Raw genomic sequence first — 13117 nt, 5'->3', positions numbered from 1 at the left:
AAAGATGGGTGGAATTCCAGCAATGAGTCAGAATCATTCCATGTTCACCCACACAACCAATGAGCTGTCTGTAGTATCAACCCATAATCTGCCCTTCATAGACAGATTGAAATGTATCAGGGGCAAAATTCTCATACAAATCAATACAGTGCACAAATGTTGTCACAGAGAACTGAAAACATATGGTGGGACTTCAGAGTACAACTGATTAATTCATTTTCAGAAGCAGTGACACGTGTCATAAAATCTTCTGAAGGACTCTACATATGTGGCGTTCCAGCTGTGCAAACCTGATAAGATCTACCTGTGAGTCATCCTCATCACTCTCACTGTCCCAAACTGAACTCTGAATGTAAATATACAGTAAGATCAAGAAATTCAACACTTATTCATGGCATTAGCGGATCCATCAATCCTCTTCCAGACATTGACCGCAACTGACTTGAGGAGATATGGGTCAGCAGTTTCATTTGACTTTCAGTTGCTATTATAGAACTTCAGATGAGCGTACAAAATTATTGGCACATTAAATATGCGGTCACTTATGACTAAAGAAATAAAACATGAAGTTTAAAATAACAACTGAACACTCTTCTTTAGAATCTTCATACACTCACAAATCAGGGTTCAGTAGCAGTTTTATTTTTATGTTGGCCGATTATTATTATTATTATTATTATTATTTAATTGCATTTTGTGGTGTATATATATATATATATATATATATATATATATATATATGTGTGTGTGTGTGTGTGTTTTCTTTACCACAAATAATTCTAAAAAAGTTAATAAACATTTAATAAGTTTTTAATTTGCAATGGTAGCTGGAAATTATGCATACTATAATTTGACCTTGTGAAAACTATGAATTTATTAACACTTCTAATTAATGCTTATAATTTTCAAACCATTCTTACTAAGGCTATTTTATTAGGCACAAATTGTTATGGTGATTTCAACAAAACCTCTACTATGTTAGACAGTTATATGACATAGAAGCATATTTAATTTAGCAGAAGACGCAACAATGTTTGATATGTCACAGAAAACCAAAATGTTTAAGTCTGCAAGGCACAAAACACATGCTCAGTAAAACATGAGAACGAAGCAGTTATGTTGTAACTGCCATACTAATTGTTGAGTCTTACTTGGGTCATGTAGTTCTGAAGCTTATCAAACTTTATAGGTAATTAAAAAATAATATAAAAGTGTAATGTGCACACAAGTCTGTGGTGCACATAAATCAGATTCCAAATGTTAACTAGCTTGTAAGATACAAATAAATCTAAGAAAACACACGGGAGGTATGTATATTGGCAGGCAGCCAGAAAACTTCCAATCCCCACCCCTGCTGCCCACAACCTACATGTGGTTAATGTGCTGTCAGTGCAAACACACATTTACATGCACTATACATGTCAGTCTGCCCTGACAGTGTAATCTACAGGGATAGTAATGATGAGCTGTTAAGAGATTGAATGGATCAGGACACAGTTTCAGAGAAGAAACAAACTACGGTGAAAATGACAGGTGGAAAAAGGTCATTTAAAGAGTCGAGTGAGAGCATTCACTGATCACAGAAACATGCATGGGGTTACACAGACAAGACAAAACAAGTTCCAAGACAGACTCTTCCAAACAGCAGTAGATTTCTGTGACTGTTTGTGTGCCAAATTCACAAAATGAATGAACAGTGGCCTAAGCAACCGACAGAGATTAAGAGAGATCTTAAATTGGAAAGATATGTGTTTTCTATGTTGCAAGAAAGCCAGGATATGACAACATATGTTTCTAAAGTAATATTCATTTCTTTAGAGATAAAACTTTTTTAATGAGAAATAAAATAATAATCTGTGCAGTTAATGCACCAGTTAATGCATTACCTCCATATATAAATAATAGTTATACTTTAGAAAATAAATATAATAATAAATAAAATATAATGAATTAAAATAAATTTGAAATAAATAAATACAAACGCTATTTGTTATTGGATATGCAAATGACCAAAAATAATGTCATTCTTATTTTCTTGCCTACACTTGATTACATCAGAGGAGATGAATTACATGTGCACTAGTGTTTGCACTCCTATTGGCAGTTGCCTCCTTTCAAAGCTGCTCATTTGCATAAAGTTAAACATCCTTTAACTTTGTTGCATCCCTGAACTAACAGTCAGCAACCAACGGTCGCTGTTGATCAAATCGCTAGAAAATGAATTGCTTTGCTGGGGGAATCTGCAGGGCAGCCTCTATATTTTCCTTCAGACAAACCATCATGAAAGTACTCTGAGCTAAATTTTACTTTGATCCCATAGGCATTACATCCCACCACCAATGTTCAGTCTCCCTTAACCCTTTGATGCACAACATGGGTCTAAAGTGGTCCGACTGAGTTTATTTTTTCTATATCTTTGCAAGAAATTAATTTCATCATTCAGTAAAGGAATTCCTCAATTAACTGTTTTTGACCATCACAAATGCTTATTTAAATTTTTCCTTTATTGCTTTTTAATAAAAATAATTTTTGTATCACTACCACTCTAATGCACAACATGAGTCTAAAATGACCCATATTCATTTCCTATGTTATTTTAATATCTTGTTTTTGATTTTCACAAATCATTGTTTATTTTACCTTTTTTACTTCATAAACAAACACAGTTTTTGTATTTCTACATCAATTTTGCACACATGGGTCTAAAATTACCCATATAGAAACCTTCGATATTTGCTCTTTTTTTGCAAGTAGGAACATATTTACTGTAGTAAACTATTCACCTGCCCCACATTTCACAACTCTACATGGCTGCTTTTGTATACTTGATGCATGTTAGTTTTATTTTATAATTTATTACCACAGAAAATATTTAATATATTGTAAAGGATAACTAGACATAATATTTGAATGTTAGGCTAAGGTTACGTTGACTTTGAAATCCATTATTAGTGAGAAAGAAAAACATGTCCAATACTATTAGCTAGCTTGTTGCTGACATACTCCATTCTAGCTAGCTAATGTTAGCTAGGTCAACAAAATAAAAGTTGAATAAGAACGTTATTATATACAAGTATATATTGTCGTTGTCAGGTGAAAACCTTGTATCTCCATAGTCCTTCATTTTTATTTTTTGTCATAAATCAATGCTATTGGTCGCCCTTTATGTCTGTCAGTGTTCCTGAAAAGTAACAGTTTTGCACATACAAGGTTTCTGTCTGACAGTGATGATATATTAAGTATATAAGTAGAGGTCTGACCTCAGCATCCTGGCCAAATTTGCACATTGCCCTCTGACCATTATCATGGCCTCCTAACCATCCCCATATCTACTGCTTGGCTTCATCACTGTCTCCACTCCACCAGTAAGCTGGTGTGTGGTGGGCGTTCTGGCGCACTATGGCTGCTGTTGCATCATTCAGGTGGATGCAGCGCACTGGTGGAGGATGAGGAGATCTATATATAGGAGGCTAATTGGGCCCAATTTGGACATTTTCACTTAGGGGTGTACTCACTTTTGTGGTCAGCGGTTTAGACATTAATGGCTGTGTGTTGAGTTATTTTGAGGGGACAACAAATTTACACTGTTATACAAGCTGTACACTCACTACTTTACATTGTAGCAAAGTGTCAATTCTTCAGTGTTGTCACATTAAAAGATATAATAAAATATTTACAAAAATGTGAGGGGTGTACTCACTTCTGTGAGATACTGTATATATATCTTAATTATTTTGATATGCATGCATCTAAACCCATGCATCTAAACTTGATGTAGTAACACAAAACCTGGCAAAAAAATAAAATATTAATTTGTGGTCACTGAAAAAAGATATTTTGAATATTCATGGATCATGGAATTCATAGATCAGGGAATATTAAAAGCTGAAATAAACTGATTTCAAAAGATATAACAAAAAAATGCCCAGTGAAGTATGAAATAACATAGACAAAGGTGTTTGCATAGCTTGTGCATCAAAGGGTTAAGTGCTTTAGATGTTGCCCCTCACCCACTTTTCTTTTTTGAAATATGCACTATTTCTGCATTCCTTTGCAAGTAACACAGCGAAGTGGTTTAAATCTTTTCGTACCTTCATACGTACTGACATGAGCTGAGCTGTATGATCAATCACAACTTCAATGCAAAATGCTTTTACAAAAATGGAATTTGAGAGACATGAGCAAAATCAATCGGCAGCTGAACTGGAGGCACACAGGCTAAAGAATGCGATTTAATTAATCATCATTAACTGAATGTGAATGTGAATGAGAAAAGAGATGAAGAGTGTGAGACAAACCCAAGGGGCACGGAGGTATGTGGCTCTTCTCCAGCTCGTCTCTGGCATGGGCCACGGCACGTATAAAGGCCCGGGGGATTGTCGACAACCAGCGGCTTCCAAAATGCAAAGAGGAAACTCAGCGGATTTTCTTGTGCGCAACATCAAAGACCTGAGATAGAAAGACAATTTCCACTCCAGATTTTCTATTTAGATGGTATTGGACTAGTGGCACCGGCATTACAAAAGACATTTGTCTCAGAGTCACACTTCTTGAATGGGAAGTTTGGGGTGATTTTGTCTCCTGTTGCGCTTGGCAACAAACGAAATCCTGCCATTCCTGATTAGCACTCTAAACATCAAATGGAAATGATGTTCTGTGTAGGCTCTTTGAATCTGATAAACCGTTTGTTTGTGCTGGGTTCTGATACGCATCTATGCCGTTAGTTGTTAAAAGCCCTCTGCAATCTCCCCTCCAGCACAGAGCAGCAGCCGTGGCTCGCAATCATTACAGTTCATGAACTAATAAGTGAGCAGTTGATAAGGAAGCGCAGTCGAGGTGGTAGACGTGACTGTGCGGCCCAGGGGAGTACTATCAAAATTGTCACAGACTGCGCGAAACGAAAACGTCTTGTGTTCAAACAAGCTGACGACAGCGATCAGGTATTTGATAATGCCACCAATTTTGTGATTGTTACTGCATAAGACATGGAGTTTTGTGACATGTAGATTATGAATATGGCCACTGATATTTTTATTAGTATTAGTATTAAATTCATCTCACCCCAATTAATTTTTTTAAAAAGGTAAACATTTTAAAGTCTTGTGTATGGGCAACAGTGTGTGAGCAACAGCAGAACAACAACAATAATAATAACAATGATGATAATAATTATAATAATAATACAACTCTGTGTCTAATTATAAATACTGTGGGGGCTTGCATGAGTACAGTAAGTACAGCAAGTACAGCACCCTCCAGTGGTTTCAGAAGTGCATCTAACAAAAAGAACTGTAGAATTTGAAATTAATCTCAGAACTACGAAATGCATGATGTAAAAAATGGCTGTTTAAAATTATCTATAAACCTTCTATAAATCTTTTAGAACAGAATTGAAAAATTGAAAGAAAAAATCAAAATCACTTAATATACTGAAGGAAAGTAAATAGACTTAGAATGAAATGTATGCTTTTTTCTTGCACTGCGTATTAGGAAGTTAATTAATGAATATAAAGATACACAATATCATTCAAAATTTTGGTTCAGTAAGTTTTATTTTTATTATTATTTTATTTTATTTCATTTCATTTTTGTTATTTTATTTTATTTCTTTTTTTTAAGAAATCAATACTTTTATTCAGACACATTCGATTGATAAAAAGTAACAGTAAAGGCATTTACAATTTTATAAAACTTTCCTCTCTTGTATTCAAACCTGACTACATCATCTCGCTGATAATTGCCCTCAAGTGCTTTCTCTGAGACATCCCTCTGTCAGCAGATCAACCTGAGCTTCACCCGAGCTTCTGCACTGAGTGGGCTTTGTGAATTTGACCTAAATATTGCTGATGAACTTTTAATTAAAAAGGAGAAGAATTTGAAAATTGTAGTTTAGAACAGGATAGATTATCTTTTGGTCTTGTGGTTTGAGGTGTTACATAACACCAAGAACATCACGTGTTCAGTAGATATGAAAAGTTTTCGTTGTCTAGTCAAACAGTGGAAACTGTAGAAACCTTAAGTATAAATACACTATATGGAAAAAAGTATTGGGACAGCTATAAAAGCTTCCAATGTTTTCATGAGTTTTTGAAGAGTTTCTATGTGAACTTTTGCAATTGGATCGAGGCCAGGGCTCTGTGCTGGACAGTCAAGTTCTTCCACACTGATCTGTGGAAGATGAGGCTGGTTAAATAAATAGATTGGATGATAAATACATAAACATGGTAATTGTTGTAACTCAAATGGATAAAATACATAAATATTTCATATTAGGCCTGAATGTTTTTGAGTGTATTCCTAGAAACTAGGCCTAAAACAAGGACAGACGGTAAGGAAAAGTACAATTATTGCAAGCAATAGTTCTGCGTTTCTTGCACTATGTTACAGTACAACTAAATCTGACAGACACCTTCGCCCAGTTTTCCTCTGGCATAAAACCAACAACAAACAAATAAATAAATATAGTAAACAGTAAATTAGCTGGAGCGCCATAAAAAATCCTACAATTTGTTTTATTTACAAGATTTATGATGAAATATATCACGTTATTAATGACAGCAAGATTGTGCCAGCCATGTGCTTGCATTATTGTTGCACTTTGGCAACATGACCAATCTGCATTCATAATAGCTTATGAGGTTTTAAAAAACACTTTAACAAGTCTTATTATATAATACTGTTACGCAATAAGCAGAATTCATTCTTGGTGTTTAAAAAAATAATGGTGAACAAGTTTCACACACCTAGTTCTGGTGATACATCAGGTTTTACAGTTTCAAGGTATTATGTTGTCTGAATTATTTATAATTATTATTTTAAAACAGGGCTTTAAGTTCCAAGAAACTAGAGCAACAAAGAAAACATTCCTGTAGCTTAAATAATAAGTAGATCACTGCACCAGCATCACTAAGGTCATGATTCTTAAGGAATGCATGAACTTCCAAAAAGTACATATGCAGAATATTTGGATAACAGCACCTGCCAAATGTTACATATGTTTGCAAACAGTTTGTGTTATTGTGTTTTGGTGCCAGAATGCAGTACATGACCAAAAAGTACAATTAGACTTCGAGAGAGTGAAAGAGAAAACAGCGTGCAATAGTATTTGGTATCTCCCCAGAGGATCCCCTACAAGCAAGGAGATTTAGCATTTTTCCTCTGACAAGTATCTGCATGCTGAAAGGGCCAATCCTGGTTCCCTCATATCTGATCCTTATCTAGTGTTGTTCACTTACACGCTCCTTTTTGACAGCTCCACGCTAGGTGTCTGATACTCTCTGACTTCAGCTTAGAGCTCTTATTGTTTCTTACAAGGCTAGAGGGCACCAAGATGAGGTCCCGTTGAAGATGTCCCATTTAAGGCATGATCATGGGTCCTGACTGAAACATATTTACAGACATAGTGGGTTCAGATTACTGGGCTGGATTCATCATCTTGTCTCTGAAGAGCAAAAGGCTTAGTGGGATTTATAGACAGAGGAAAGACTAATCTAGAAGGAAGTCTGAAAGGCCTTCAGCCATGCTCAGACATGTCAAAGATACATAACCCTGACCTGAAGATATTAATGTACACTGCCATATAAAAGTTTGGGGTCAGCAAGATTTGCTTTTTTTTTTTTTTTTTTAAGAAATTAGTTATTTTATTCAGCTAATATGTATTAAAGCGATAGTAAGCAAAATAAAACACTGAATAAAATACTTTTTGAAAAATGTTAGTAACCAAAGTCAATGGGAAAGTCATACAGGTTTAGAACGACATGAGGGTTAGTAAATGATGATACTTTGAATTTTTGGGTGAACTATGCCTTTTTAAATTGATCAAAAGAAACATTAAAGACATTTATAATGTTGCAGAAGATTTATGAAAGATTCAGCTTTGCCATCTCAGGAATACATTACATTTTAAAACCGTTATTTTAAATGGCAGTAATATTTCACAATGTAACTGTCATTATTGTATTTCTGACCAAATAAACTCTGCCTTGGTCAGCATAAGAGACATCAAAAACATTTACAAATCTTACAGATTTTATACACCAGTATATACACACATATATGTTTACACCATATACGCATCCTCATGTCAATTGAAACCCATATTTTTGTGTATGATTTTCAATGAATAACAACTTTTGGTCGATTTCTAAAATATATCTATCATTTAGCTTCAGAAGACTTGAAATATAGAATATGAATAACTTCATGGTGCTTTTTTGGAGCTTAACAGCCATCTGCGAGTCCTAATTTACTTTTGTTGAATGGAAATGAACAGCATGGGCATTCTGCTAAACTACTTCTTTTGCATTCAAGACCAAAATTCCAGGTTTTAAACAACAAAGGTGTGTAGATGATGTCAGAATTATTTTTTTTAAGGTAAATGTTCCCTCTCAGCAGTTTAAACAGAATCTGTACCCACAATATAGATAATCTGTTTATTCATCATCTCTCATGGACGGAAATGACTGAGAAGTGTAAGCTGACTTAAATAGTACACTGAAGCAATAAACTTTATCTTTGTTTTTACAGATGCCATGATAAAAGTCGAGCAGAGAAAGTAAAGGAACAATGATGTGGATGTGGTTTTGGCTCTTCTTGTTCTCAATGGAAGTGGCAGATGAGCAAAACCTGTCCTGCAGGAGGAGAGCCTCAAGAGAGCCGTTTGATGTTCTCTCAATAAGCCAGTTCTCTCTTTTGTCCCGATCTCTTTCTTCTCTTTCTCTGTCACTCCTCTCTCTTGTTCACACACATTTTCTGGCTTCCCATCCCAATCCCCCCTTACTCCACACACGCACTTCACCACACACACACACATATGCTTATTAGGTCTCGAACATTTAGCCCAGAGAACAAGCATTTCCAGGCTGGGACATGCAAAAACATATTGCAAATGAACTACATCCTCCCTGTCAGTCCTGTTTACCTGTCGCCATGTCTCACGCTCTCATGCAGGAGCTCTGGAGTTGACATACAGCAAGTAAACAGAATGCCTGAGCTCCAAAATATAATAATCCATCTCACACCTGCACCAAACCACACATACAGTGGATAAGCGCTGTAGGCAACTGAACTGATTTTTATAGTTATGTTCTTTTTTGATGGCAGAAATGTTGTTCCTCTATGATGAAATTATATGTCCATGTGCCATAATCATAGTAGAAATGTGAATAGATGTTTGAAACCTCTTCTTTGTGCCCGCCAACAAAAGGCATTGTCCGCCACAAAGCCTGCTCTCCTGACAGAAAGATCTGGTAAAAGCAAAAACGCAGCCATATCAAATACACTGTTAACTCTGTGCATGTCAAGCCAGGGTCACTGGAGCCAACGTTACCTGTGTAAATCACCGCACAATGGCTCGCAATCCCAGTATTCAACAGGTGACATAAAGGACCTTTGGGAAGTATAGTTTCCACTGGTCCTATTCTGCAACAAAAGGTTTCTTAAACATCACTGCCTGAGGACAAATCATACGACACTCCGAAACAGGAAATCTCTAAATCGCCCATTGTCTGACACCACATCAAAATCCTCCGTGCACACAAGCAGGCTGGGGGAGGGCCAGGCTCCAGTCTTTTTTTTTTGACAGAGGATATAGAAGGACTTTAAAGAGTACGTCTAAGAATAAACATCCTCGCGCAGGAGCCACACTTGAACGAATGCCAGCTGGTGTATGCTGAATTGGCATCATCATCCTTTTGTGCCATCCGTGTTTTTCTGGTACAAATATAGCCATGAGGGCATTAAATTCAAGATAAGTAGACTGTAAAGGGGAAACAGGCCTTAAAAATGGCATAGATAAAATACAAAATTACCCTTAAATGTGTTTACTTGCTGCCCTCTAGTGGATTCAAAGATGTACCGCTGACAACAAAAGTACAGGACAAACCAAAGAATAGCCATGGCATGACTATATTCTACATATCAAATAAAATAGAATGTACTAGAGCGAATAAGCACACTCTGAAAGCTGGCAGGTCAGATATCAATGATGGCAGACATGTATCACAGGTAACAATGGTCTGCCCAGCAGGAGTGATGGACGAGGCAGAGTCAGCATTCTCCTGCTCTCTCACCATATTGACTGTAAGGATCAGGGCGCTGCTGTCAGAGATAACTGACTGAACAAGACAACATCCCTCTGTCCTTATCTTACTACTGCGTCTGGCCCAGGCCAAACTGTTGCCCCATGCCTGATCTCTCTCTCTTTTTCAAGAGCTGCCAAGACATGAGGATTAGAAATGGGTTGGAAGTATAGAAAAGTCTGTAAGGTAATCAGAATATTAAGAGGAAAATAGATTATTTCTCTTCAGTCTTTACAAACCAAGACCAAACTAAAAATACTTGATCATGTTTTGATTCGTTTTTAACCAGCAGAACCCTTTAAAACGATCTCTTTACGGTCATTTTAACATTCAGTCATCATTTACTCACCCTTTTACATTGTTCTACACCTGTTTGACTTTCTTTATATCATGGAGGGGAAGATTTTCAGTAAATAATGACTTAAAAATTCAGTTTGTTCATTGCATAAACACACTGCATAGCATCAAAACATTAGGCAGACGGTGAACTATATACATTACTGTTGAAAAGTTTGGCGATGGTAAGAAGTCACCAAGAAGTTACACTCACCAAAGCTGCATTTATTAAAAAAAAATAATAATAATTAAAAACAGTAATACTGTGAAATATTATTACAATGTAAAATAACTGTTCTCTATTTTTAGGTATTTTAAAATGTAATTTATTACTGTGATGGCAAAGCTAAATTTTCAACAGCTGTTATTCCAGTCAGTGTCACATGACCCTTTAAAAATCTATTGAAAAACCATGCAGTGTACAATCAGTTAAAAACAGTTGTAAAATTATTATTTTTTTATTATTATTATTATTTTTTACAATTGAAAAAAATAAACCTTTACAAACCCTAGACATTTGAACAGTATATGTGGTCCACTTTTACGGTACTTTTAGTTTTTTTTTTTATAGAAAAGGGTAGCATTCTTCAGGATTCCAACACATTTTGATTAATGAATTAACATGAATTCATGATCTTTCCAGCAATCAGTGATTTTTGGATACAGGTTTTTAAAAACCCTTACAATTTAGACCAATTCAATAATGAATCATTCAGTCTGATTTGTGAATTGTGAATGATTTGACTGAATCATTGAAAAGAACCAACTTTTCCAGTCCTGGAAAACACAATTCCTTTTTAGCGTTACAAAGCAAAGAAGGTCATACATGTTTAAAACAACCATAAATGACAACAGAATTTGCTTTTGTGGATGAACAATCCATTTACATCTCTAAATAAAGAAATCCTCAAAGTGAACTATGTACTGTACTTCATAGAGTCATTTGCATGTGATCTCAAACTCCTTAAACATGTTTACAGTGTCCTAACAGCACCAAGAACACCTCACAATAAATAACGTTACTAACAGTACAGTACACTGTTTCCTCACAACAAAGCCAACATTAACTATGTACTGTGTCTGTGTTTGTTTGGCAACAAGTGTAACGTTTGCTAAGCGTTGTAAAAATCCCCTAATTAGTGGCTCTTCCCAATAAACACGCTAAAGTCCAGTCGCAGGATTATGACACAGTTTAACGCACACAGTTAGTGGTATTATTACACAATTAGCGGAGCATATCCTCGCTAAGACAAACAGAGTAATGGGGTGTGATGAGCCACGGCTACAGTACAAGTACTGTTCTTGAAAGAGAGAGAAAACCAAACAAAGCCATTATTATAAGCCTTTAAACAGCCTCGGAAAACATGATGCTTCAACATATTTCTGTATAAAGACAGTACACAAACTGCGCAAACACCTTCGCAAGACTGTGTTAAACCAGATTAAAGGGAAGCAATATTGGTGTTTTAGCAAACTGAATTCACTACGTCTGATCTAGCAGGACTTGTGAGTGAGTGGCACTATAGGCTCATGTGAGGCCACGCTCAGACCTGTCTGTCATTCACCTGCCTCTCAGACAGACAGATACTGTAAGGGACACAGAAATAGCAGAGCCACACATCCTACACCCCAGCCCCCCGACATGCAGACAAAGGGCCAGTGTTTGCCCCCTGGGCAGACGGAAGATGAAAGGTAAGGTGATGAGCGGGGCAGATGAAACGGCAGAGTCAAAGGCTTCTCTTGTGCAAGTGGTGTATGTGTGGAGTGGGTGGCGGAGGGGCTGCTGGGGGTCTAAAGTTTCAACTGCTTGTGCCCATGTGGGAGGTTACTGATAGCTGGGTGCGATGCTTTTTCAGTATCAAAGAGAAAAATTTTATGGGTTTTAATAAGCTTAAAATTAAAATGTACATGAAATCAACATGCATTCTAAAAACTTTCCCTTTTCCACTTAGCCAATTGACATTTTAATAATTATTTTTGCAAACTAGCATTTGGTCTGGTTACATTACGGTACATAAAGTCCACTTTCCACTTACATTTTCAATTTTTTAGATGCCACAGACCCAAATGTGATCACCCTTGTGCGAGGGACCCCCATGCTAAAAGGCATCTATACAGTTTTTTGTATAAAATCCCAATTTATACTGTGAAAATCTGATATTTGATATTATGTCTAAAATATTATTTGAAAATAAATAATTTATATTAAGCTACACTACTATGTTGTTTTTCTACTCATAGTACTGTACTGTTAGATTCTTTATTTATTTTATTATTTTTTATTTTTTTCACTGCCTATTTTGAAGGGGAAAAAAAGCTTGTGCTGGGAAATGATGTATAGGATTTAAGAATTAGGTCTGCTGAAGAGAGAATATTGTGCTCTTAAATAAATACATACATACATACATAAATAAATGAAAATGCTAGAAAGTTGATGTAAGGACTACAACTAGCAAGTTGCTATAAGGACTACAATGGTTGTCTCATTTGTTTTCTTGTTGTCTAAGCAGAACTCAATTTTTCATAACTGTAAGCCTATGTTCTCATTCATTTAGTTATTATTTGTCAAGTTTAACCTTTATACCTTAAATTATGTAAGTAACACAGGTTGCAAGCAGCAACACATTTTGAATTTTCTCTTAAATTAAATTTTGACCTGTATAAACAATGTTCTGAAACTCAGGTTGTTTTAGACATAACAA

The sequence above is a fragment of the Sinocyclocheilus grahami genome, unplaced genomic scaffold, assembly GCF_001515645.1.
Source record: "Sinocyclocheilus grahami isolate Dianchi unplaced genomic scaffold, SAMN03320097.WGS_v1.1 scaffold274.1, whole genome shotgun sequence".
Classification (NCBI taxonomy): Eukaryota; Metazoa; Chordata; class Actinopteri; order Cypriniformes; family Cyprinidae; genus Sinocyclocheilus; species Sinocyclocheilus grahami.
The sequence above is the reverse complement of the archived record's forward strand: the minus strand, read 5'-3'. Positions refer to the sequence as shown.